Source organism: Chionomys nivalis, chromosome 15 (genome assembly GCF_950005125.1).
Source record: "Chionomys nivalis chromosome 15, mChiNiv1.1, whole genome shotgun sequence".
Classification (NCBI taxonomy): domain Eukaryota; kingdom Metazoa; phylum Chordata; class Mammalia; order Rodentia; family Cricetidae; genus Chionomys; species Chionomys nivalis.
The window spans coordinates 4,105,203-4,116,723 of record NC_080100.1 but is presented as its reverse complement, the minus strand read 5'-3'; positions in this window follow the sequence as shown (position 1 = coordinate 4,116,723).

The window sequence follows — 11,521 nt, the reverse complement described above, 5'->3', positions numbered from 1 at the left end:
CCCTAGCCCATTGCTTTTCTGGCCTCTGTTGCTTGATTCCCTCTGAGGATTTCCCGGGTTACTTCATCAGTGAAATGAAGATGTGGGAATAAAAGGTGTAACCTGTAAGCTGGGATCTGCAATGCTACAACCTTCCAACACTGGATCCTCTCAAGACACCGGGAAGCTTGCTGAAGAGCTCAGGCATGTTACCTCCAACTTGAAGTCCTAGTGCTTGGAAGGCTGAGGCTACCAATTCAAGGACAGCCTGTGTAATAGGCTGGTATGGAACAAAGAGTGAGACATTTTTACTCTGTGTGTCTGTCTGTCTGTCTGTCTGTCTGTCTGTCTATCATCTACCTATCTATCAATCATCTATCATTCATCTATTTATCATCTATCTATCTATCATCTATGTATTTATTTAAGTATCTATCTATAATCTATCTGTCTATCCATCTATCTACCTATCTTCTATCTACTTACCATCTATCTACATATCTACCTACCTACCTATCATCTATGTATCTATCAATCATCTATTATCTATCTATCATCTACCTATCAATCTATTATCTATCTTATCTATTTCTCATCTATGTATTTATCTATCTATAATCTCTCTGTCTGTCTGTCTATCTACTAAAACAGCAAACAAAGAGAACTGAAGAACTATGTTATTAAAAGCTTCTCCCTGCACATCCACACAAATGCTTGGATGAACTTTTGGAAACGTTCTCAGAGATGCCTTCTTGAGTCTTCAAAAGAGCACCAGATAATTTTAGTATTTTGCAAAATCTTTTGGAATTTAATTCTTTCATTATACTTATTTGGTTAGCAGATTATGTGTGTGTGTGTGTGTGTGTGTGTGTGTACACCTCTGCACTTGGGAGAGTTGATTCTCTCCTTCCATTATGTGGGTCCTGGGGATAGAACTCAGGTCATCAAGGTCTGCCATCTTGTCAGCTCCTGTTGGGATTTAAAATGCCCCAGATTTCTGTTCTAGAATTCGGTTCCACACAGAACTTGTCCCCACTCAGCACATGGAACACAGCGAGAAGACACCTCTTTGGAAGCAGAGAGCAGTCTTCTCTAAACACTGAGCCGGTTGGTCCTTTACCTGGACCTTGACAACCTCAGGAACCGAGAGGAACACATTTCTGCACTTGATAAGTCACTGAGTCAGGTTTTTCTCATACCCACATCCACAGACTAAGAGAAGCCCAAGGACTTCTTACTATAATCCCTTGTTTATCACACTAACTACTTGTGTGACCTTTGAAAAATCCCCTGGGTCTCAGTTTCTTCATTTTTGGTATTTCGGAGACACAAAGGCAATTTCTGCTTTCCCAAAGCCGTCTGTTTTCATATACGGGGAGTGCTGATCTACGGAAGCAAGGGAAAGCCACAAACAGCAGAAGCATGCGTCCACCCGAGGGCAGCCCACACTCATGTGCGTCCGAGGGCAGCCCACGCTCATGTGCGTCCGAGGGCAGCCCACGCTCATGTTTAGATATAACCTCAGTGTTCTGTTTTATCCGGGTTTGGATTTTCCCATGCCAGACAACCCTGTGGTTTTCATACTCATTACAGATGTGATAGAAATTTAAACTTCATCATGACCTAAGCAGACCAGACAATCTCAGTTTGAGTTTGAATTCCACTGAGTCTGCTGATTTCACTGCTCCTCACTCTGAGGGACTCGGTCGGCATGGTTGCATTAACCATATACTAAACTATATACTGTACTTCCTAAGTATTGAATACTTCCCGACTTTAGGACATAATCCAACTCATAACAACTTAATTACAAATGAAAAGAACAATAGTAACAACAATGACGACAGGCACATACATTTCTCACACCCACAACCAGCTCCCTTCCCCAAGCAGAATTATTGTCTGCAGAGATCCAGAGAGATGTCTCGTGTGGGAGGACACAGACAGTGAATTGTAGGAGCTGATTTTGTAGGTAACACACCTGCCTTCTTGCAATTAGAGACCATAAAGCATAGTGGTGGTGTCTCTCCCATCCCAGTGAAGGGAAGTGAAGCCAGCCAGGGAGGGAGCCCACTGTGTGCCCTGAGTTCACCCTAACTTCACTGCCTGACCGAGAGTGGGAAAGACTCAAGTGAGGAAGGGAGAGCGGTGAAAATGAATAAACAGGGAAATAAAAAAGAGAAAGAAATGCGCTGTGGCTCACTGGGGCTGGGGCAGGGGGAGACGTGGAACAGACCTTATACATGGGAGGAGAAAGAAAAGGCACTGAAGAACAGGGCTTGCGATTTAGCACCTGCTGAACAGGAGGCAATAAAAGCAAATATTGTGTATGCACAAGGCTGCTAAAGAACAAACCCCATAAAAATAAAAACACAGAGCAAAAGAAATTACATAAAAAGGAGAGACTGAGAATTTTCCAGAAACAAAGAACACAAGTTAGTCTGTAGGGTTCCCAGGTCCAGAAATGAGATGGGACCCAAGACATACATACCTGAGGGAATTTACGAAACTAACTACACAGGAAGGGTCTTTTCATTTTGAAGAATAAGTTTGAGATGACTTCTGTTGTTACCCACAATGACTGTCAATGGTGGTAGTATGATTTCTTCCCAATTCTGACAAGGTGACTTCAAATTGAGATTGCTTTATCCAGCCAAACTATCAGAAAAGACATGAGAGCTCTCTGTATCCAGATAAACTAACAGTAAACCACAAAGGGAGGATTATACATATGAAGTACATAGAGATTTTAAAATGCTACCTATCAATGTCCTTTCCTAGACTTTTATCTGTCTGAAGCAGGAAGGCAGGGAAAATGTAACGGCACAGCAGGTTTTGTCAGGCATGGGGGAAACTCCCCCCCGGGGCAAGGGTTGGGAGCAGTGAAACCCCAGATCCTGAATTTCTTGTAATCCTCTGATCTGAGTGCCTACAGCTGCTCTGAGCACGAGACCTTCAGGAGTTCCTGATAGCAGGAGAGTGGTTTCTGGTGGGTTTGGCTGGGGCATGGCTATCTCTATATAATCTGCCCCTGGACACAATAAAGGGGGCATTCTTGGGGAATTCAAGGATGACCCGTGTCGCTGTCTCTGTGTGTGTGTCTGTGTATTTTAACCTCCAGCTCCCTTGCCCGAAGCTTGCGAACTGGGTGCCAGCGCACAGAGCGCAGACACGGGGGCAAGGTGCGCGGCAGGCGAGGGCATGCTAGCTTTGCCATTCCTGAGAAAAAATGCCTTACAAGGAAAAATTAAAGAACGAAGGTTCTATTTGGTTCAGAATTCAAGGCAACACCGCTCATGGTAGCAGCGCAGGCACAGTGGCAGAGGTGTGGGGAACACCATCACTTTGTCTTCATAGTCAGAATGTAGAGGAAGGCCAAGAACTGGAGCCAAGCTAAGAAACTCAAGGCCCAGCACCCCGGAAATACTTCAGCCTGCTAGGCCCTAGCGACAGATCATGTGTTCAAACATGAATATATGGGGTCATTTCATATTCAAACCACAGCAGGGGGTATGTGGCCAGGAGCGAGGACCGTGGCAGAGGACAATCGGTGAAGACCCTCCTAGAGGCAGAGGAAAACCTAAATAAAATAGATCCTAGAAGTTGAAACAAACAGTAAAATAAAAGATGGTGAAGGAGTCAAATAGTCTTCAAATCAAAGTTGTCGGAAAGGTCAGGAAAGCAATGCTTATTCTAATAAATGAGACCAAAACCTGGTATGGGGCTCCATAAACACCCTTTCCTCACTTTGGTAAGATGACCGCTGCTGCGGCATGGTGGCTCACACCTGCAGTCCTGGCGCTCAGAGGTCAGAAGCTCAAGGACCTTCTCATGTACTGAAAGTGAGGGTAGTGATATTTTACTCACGTTTTATAAATAAAGCTTGCCTGAAGACCAGAAGGTAAAACTAAGCCACTAGAAGCCAGGCAGTGGTATTACGCACTCCCAGGATTTGGGAGACAGAGGCAGATGGACTCTTCAACTCTGACTTGGATGCCACTCTAGGGTACACAAGATCAATACAGAAACAGATCCAGGTGGCGGTGGCTACACCTTCAATCCAGCACTAGAGAGGAATATGAACTGGGATGAGACAGGAACTACATCTCTTCCAGTCTGAGGATTTCTTAGAGGTAAGAACTCTCTAGTGGCTGGCTGCTCTGCTTTTCTGACCTTCAGGTTGAACCCTGATATCTGTCTCTTGGGTTTTATCATTTATGCTACAAGTGTGAGCTATAGGAAACATGTGACCCCTCTGAGAACATGGGTGTGCTCAAATATGTTGATGCACACACAAAAAAGGAAGGGAGGGAGGAAGGGAGGAAGGCAGGGAGGGAGGGAGGGAGGGAAGGAAGGGAGGTGCGTGCCTTTGGTGGGGCCTTTGGAATCAGCTTCCCAGCAATGATGCTGAAGGTTCCATGACGCAGGTGTAAGTTGTGCGCCCCCATGGTGTGTATAGTGTGTATATTTGGGGGTCAGGATATAACGTTTTTATGAGGTGGAGTAAGAAACGATGGTGTATTACTTTTCCAAAGGAGCCACCAGGAAAGTTAAAATGTTGATGTCCTTGACTGGATGTAGCAGCAAAAGGAGAAGGTCAGGCTCTACGTAGTCGCTCACCAGTAGCTAACACCTCAATCCACAAGTGAAGTCATGTCAATACGAGCACATCCTCAGATGTCAGAAGCTACCTACCAGAAGAGTTAACAATGAGCACAGCCTACAGGGCTCCTGGACAAGGGAACTGGAAAGCCCAGGATGTGGGTCTATTGCTCTTTTTACAACACGTTGTGTTATTGGAAGTCTCTACTGATTTATATCTTTAATAGATCATACCATACCACAGCATACCATGTCACATGACACCATACCACACAACACAGTTACTATTCCATTCATATCATACCACACCACAGCATATCACACTATATAGGAAATATTATACCATGCTATACCACGCCACAACACACCATACTATACCACACCGCCCCATGCCACATCACACCATATCATACCACAAATACCATACCACACACCACTTTAGGTCATACCGGGTCCTACCACACCATATCAACCATAGCATAGCATAGCATCCATGCCCTACCACAGCACAGCACACCACACCACACCCTACTACACCGCACACACCATATTCCAGCACGCCACATCACACCACACCATACCACGGAGGAACCTGTCTGACTCCATTTCAGAGGCAAGAGCTGTTATTTCGTGTTGTTAAACGTAAGTTTCTATTACTGTAAGAGCTGAGTTGCTCTCTGCTCCCTGAAACCTGGCCTTCACCAGCCCATGACCTTGATTTGTCTTTGAGACTATGCTGAGCCTCCTTAACCACATGGTGAGCATGTGAGTTTTTTAAAGACATTTTGTATTTCCTTATTGTCCCATTGCCTCTCTTCTGTAAAACTGCTCATTTGAATTTACTCCTTAAAAGGGGCCCACAAGATAGATTCAGGGCTGCTATATTTAACACAAGTTAGCAGGCAGTTGCTGGCCAGCTCTTGAGTACACCCCAATAAAAAAAAAAATCAACTTTGCTTCAACTTTGGCTCAAATGTGGGAGTTATCCTCACCGTTGGGATTAACACCACCAATGCCATAATAAAGCACACTATGAATCGTGCTACACCCTGCTCTACTCCGCCACATCGTATCAACCACACCACACCATATCAGTCATAACACATGACACACCACTGTACCATACACTATAACATACCACACCACACCATCACACCATGCCATATTACACCATAGTGAACCAAACCACACTACACCCGATAACAAAGGAGCCTTTGCTAGGTTTCTGTGGGCTGGGCAGGAACTAAATCCGAGCCATCCTGGAAACTTGATGGTGCTCTCAGCTCTGGGGATGAACCTAAGCCCTGCTTCCTCCCCAGATACTGCTGCCCAACTGTCTGCAGGAGGCACAGGGGTCTGGTTCTGCCACGCACCTTGTCCCCGTGTCTGCACTCTGTGCGCTGGCACCCAGTTTGCGAGCTTTGGGCAAGAGGCTGGAGGTTGAAGACACAGACGCAGAGACAGACCGACATGCACCTTTAAACACTGATACCAAAAGCCCCCAGAATGCTCTCTTTATTGTGTTCAGGGGCAGATTATATAGAGATAGCCACGCCCCAGCCAAACCCACCAGAAACCACTCTCCTGCCATCAGGAACTCCTGAAGGTCTCGTGCTCAGAGCAGCTGTAGGCACTCAGATCAGGGGAAAACAAGTTGTTTACAAGAAATTCAGGATCTGGGGTCTCACTGCTCCCAAGATGGTTTCATCTGCTTCTTCTGGGGACACAGCCCTCATTTTGTTTTGATACCTAGATGTCCAAGAAGATCTGCAAACTAGGGCTTTCTGTGCTTGTTGTCGAGTGAACATTTTAATAATAAGACAAAAGACCCTTTCCGTGCATCATGTGTTTTGTGGCGGGCTCTCTCTCTCTCTCTCTCTCTCTCACACACACACACACACACACACACACACACACACACAAACGCACGCGCCCGCACACACACACACATGCACACACACGCACACACACACTGTTAGGCATCTCCCAGATGCTCCAGGACACGACCCGAGGGGACTTTTCCAGTCTGACTCACTCATCTGCTGGAGTCTTCACTGCAGCTTTCCTGAACCTTGGCGCTTCGCCTTGCCAGAGGATTTGGCAAGTCAGACGGAAGAGCCACTGGCCTGCATCTGCTGCTCCACCCAGGGGGGCCTGCTGTGGAGCAGAGCCTGTCACAGGAGGAGAAGAGAGGCCGGGGCCACAGAGCTGAGCCTGGTGTTGACAGAGAAGAAAGGAATCATAAAGTTAATTATGGTTGTATGCAAAAATGCCTGCCATAGCTGACTTCCTTAATGGTTGGTACAGAAATGTGCCCAATTTAGCGTCTATAAATAGTTCTGAGTTTTTGAGAAGTGCTAATTTACCGTCTCAGGGAATGGGAAGCCATATGCTACTCAGAAAACATGGATCTGAAAGCTAGGAATTATGGCAGAAGTGCAGTGAAATACCTGCCTTCCGACTGGTGACTGAACGGAATGGGTGTGAACTGCAAGAGTCCTCCAAGAAGACGGTGGTCAGGCTCTTCGTACATCTGTAGTTCAGCTTGCTGCTGTGGTTAGGTGTAGAGGTATCACTTAATCTTTCATCGAAACCACAGCTTGTGACAGTCACATCAGCTGCCTCAAGGTCAGCATGGGAAGGTGGAGGAGAAGAAAAGAAGATAGGCCTTCGGATTATTGTGATGCAACTGGGAATGCAAACACACAGAGATGCTGAAATACATACACACAGACACACACACACACGGTTACTCACAAATGCACACACATTCACGAACACACAAATTCACATGTGCTCTCTGAGGCACCTTGGTAAATTGTCGCATAGACAAAATATTGCATTTGGCTCAGGGAAGCACACAGTGATCAAAAGTGTTCTTATTTTGAGTGTTTAATTGTGTTTATTTTATTCAAATGTTTATGAAAAGCTGTATGTTTGCCTAGTGTATACCATGTGGCATTTCCGTACAATACATACATTTAGCAATGCCTAAATTGGAGCAAATTCCCCATCTCTAAAACCAATGATCATTTCTTTATCACATAACATTCAAAATTTCCAGTTCCCATTTTGAAAATGTACACAAAAATCACTGCTATCTGATGTCACCTATTTTGGCAAGAAAACACCAGAAGCTCTCCTATGTGACTATAAATTATTACTCTTTCTCGTTACTTCTACTTTTCAAATAGAACTGTATAAAGAGTTGGGGCATAGCTTACTGGCAGAGCACTTGACAGGCATGGACAAGGTCTGGGGTTCAATACCTGGCATTGAAAAAGGAAATTAAAAAAAAGAGTGAGCGAGGACCTTGTAAGTTCACACACTGTTTGCCCTGAGGGTCAGTGCTAACCTGGGAAACCGTGTAAGTTTACACACTGTTTGCCCTGGAGGTCAGCGATAACCCAGGAAATCACATAAGGTTACACACTGTTTGCCCTGAAGGTCAGTGCTAACCCAGGAAACCACATAAGGTCACACACTGTTTGCCCTGAAGGTCAGAGCTAATCTGGGTGGAGATCTGGTCTGATTCTGGACTGAGAGAGTGGTCAGGCCCTTAGGACTGCAGTTTTGCTAGTATTTGGGTTTCTGTGTGCAAGAATGTGTGTCTGATCACTAGGGATGCTTGCCATCATTCTATGTGGCATTTTGCCAGTTTTCAGAGGAGCCTTCTGGGGACTGTGACGTTAAGCTGCCTTAGTTGTCCCAATTGTAGGTGACAAGGCGGAGAGGAAGTGCCAGTCACCCTACCCATTGCTGCCCTAGGGCTGTAGTTAGGATGTATCTCCCACCACCACCCCCATCTATGCTCCAGGAGTCAAGTGTCTTCACACGTGTCTGTCCTGCTGCAAAGCTGCTCATATTAGCCAACATGGATCACTTGCTCCTGGGAACCAATGCACAACTGAGTGACACCCAGATAGAATCAGGGTCGGGGGGGGGAACTCTTCTGGGTGGGAGACAGGTCCTTCCAACTTCCAGCAAATAAGCCAGAGCCGGCACCCAGGAGACCGCAACAGGAGAGTAATGATTACAGCTTTGTTCTGGTCCTTTCCCCGTGTCTGCATCAGAAAAACGGTCACCCTTACTGTCAATGTCTCAGCACCGCCGCACAGGTTAACACACCCCAGGTTTTGAATGGGAGTGAGCACACATTTTTCTGGCTGAGCAGAGCTTTGCATGTGACCCTTTGACCTGGCCCCCCAACTCCTGCATCCCGCTGTAGGCCCAGCATGCCCCAGAGTGTGGCTGTCCTTTCAGCTAGGGTTCTGTGTGAGGAAACACAAGACAGGCCAAGCTGAGCTGAGCTCAGCCACACCTGACCCAGTCAGGGGCCAGTGACAAGCTAAGGCTGGTTGTTGCTGAGAAAAGGGGGATCAGTAAATACAGCACTGCAGGAAGTCTCCTCATTTTACGGCTTATTATTCCCTTTATTCCGGATGCAGCAGTGCGTCCTTTTCTGTTGCTGTAACAGAATATCCCAGAACGAGTGAGCTCCCATGAGCAGAAGTTTCTGTGGCTCGTGGCTCCTGAGAGCATGCAAACAAGATGAAGGGGTTGGCATCCTGTGAGGGCTCCTTTTCTGATGTTTTGGTCTTTTAACTATTTTTTAAATTGAAATATAATCATATCATTTCCCCTTCCTTTCGTCCCTCCAGTTATGCCCAGGAATCCCCCCACTCTCTCTTTCAGAATTACGCATTTTTCTTTAATTATTGTTGTTAAATATATACATATATGTTGAGGGCACTGCATTGCATTTTTAGGGTTCATTTAGATGCACACTCACTCACACACACACACACACACTGCTCAGTACACTAAGTGTGGCTTATGTGTATGATTTCAGAGCTGACTACTTGGTATTGAAAAATTAATTAGGGGGCTCTTCCATGGGGGAGATTATTTTTCCCGTTCCTGATAGTCCTGAGTTTCCTGTAGTTCTGCATCTATAGGTGAGGCCCTGTGAGATTCCTCCCTTCCATGTTAGCCTATTGGTGCTATCCTTGTTTAGGTCTTGTTTAGGTAGCCATATTGTTGACGTATCGTGGATGAAGCGTCCCTGCCATTTCAAGGAAACACAGCAGATTTCCTAGTGTGAGGCCCCAACTTGCTTCATGGTACATGGTGGAAGGCACCACAAGGTGAGAGATGGGTGGGGGAAGGAGAGAGAGAGAGAGAGAGAGAGAGAGAGAGAGAATATGCATGAGAAGCTGAACTTTTTTGTTTGTTCTTTCGAGACAGGGTTTCTCTGTGTAACAACCCTCGCTGTCGTGGAACTCTGTACACCAGGCTGGCCTTGAACTCAAAGAGATCCACCTGTCTCGGCCTCCCAGGTGCTGGGATTAAAGGCATATGCCACCACAGTCTGGCAAACTTGTTCTCTCTAGAACCTTGCTGTGCTGTACCCACAGTCAGGAAGTTAACACAGGGAAGGAAGAAGACTGCTCATCAGGTGTCCTGATGACAGAGGTATTATTTTAATATTCAGGGGTCCAAACAATCACGTTCTTATACATGAGTGGCGTAGAGAATACAGATTCAGGGAAGGGTGCTGGGACAGTTCAGAGTCCGGATGATGTGAGGATCGCAGAGAGGCCCACCAAACACAGGTGACCTCCACAGTTGGAAGAGTCACAGGCCAGATCCTACTTTGAGGGCTTCTGAAGACAACCTGATTTTTGTCCTGTAAGACTCACTTCAACTTCAGCACTTATGAGAAAAAGTACATGTGTGTTGTACTACATATACTGCTGTACATGTAGTCAGTGGCCTCGGGAGCCTCTAAACTTTCCCCCAGAACCACAGTAGTAAGAACAACTGTCCTGTTTCTGCTCATCAAGAATGATGTTAGCCCTCATTGAGGAGGCCAAGAGATATAGGAGAGTGGGGTCTCCTATAATGCTGTCTTTAATTATAGTTCAAGTTTTCAGTGCTGTGGGTGGATCCCAGGGCCCTGCACAACTCAGTTGCTGATCTCCGCCTTTCATGTCTTCCTTGTTGAATTGCCTATTATAGCCCCTTCTTTCCCTTGTGCAATTTGCTCTTACCCCTTCCTTCCCTCTGTTAGGTTTGCTCCCAAGGCCCTGGCATGGGAGCCGCAGGGATCTTTGTGGAGGTGAAGGTGGCAATGAGAAGATCTTAGGAAGCACACCTAGATTCTGCAGTGACTGTTTTCTGTTTTCTGGGCATTTCTGTTCCAAGTCTCCAGAGATAAGCAGAGGGTACATGTGACTAGCAAGGACACAGGGCACACTGCTTGGCTGGGAGATGTCCCTCAGGGTCTGGACCAGCTTCCAGCCTCCGTGTGGTGGTCAGGAAAGAACAGGCACCTGACTTGCCACGCTGAGAGCCACCTGCACCTGTGATAACGCCCTGTCTCAAGTGCCCTTCTTCCTTGGTCCTGTCATGTTTCCAGGGTTGTATAGCAGCAGATTCTTGACAGCAACTGTTGTTCCTCTCCTCTGAGGAGAGAGATACCACTTACCCATTTCCCAGTGGAATATCAATGATTGCAAAACAGGAACTCTGGCAAACACCTCCTTGCCCCCTTCTTCCCAAGTTCAGTCCTTTTCCCTAGGACAAAAACTGATAATTTAGTTTAAAGAAATAGAGAAATTCCACATCTAAGCCACCCCACCCTGCCTCAGGGCCTGTCTGGTGGCTCTGCAGGTCTGGCTAATCCTGTGCTATGGGATCCCTGGGCACCACATCTGCTCAATTTTCCATCTTTCAGTCCTGGCTACAGGGAGTGTCCCAGGCCCAGATCTCTTCCAGGAGTCTGTGAATAAGACTTCCTGCCAGACTCCTGCCCTATAGGAGTCGGGATAATGGACTGAGTCTGCCAACGCTCCCAGGGCAAGCTCTATGCCACCAGGTCTCCCACCAGTCCTTTGGGACACGCACTTTAAAGGTGGCAGTGACTGAGCATGATTTC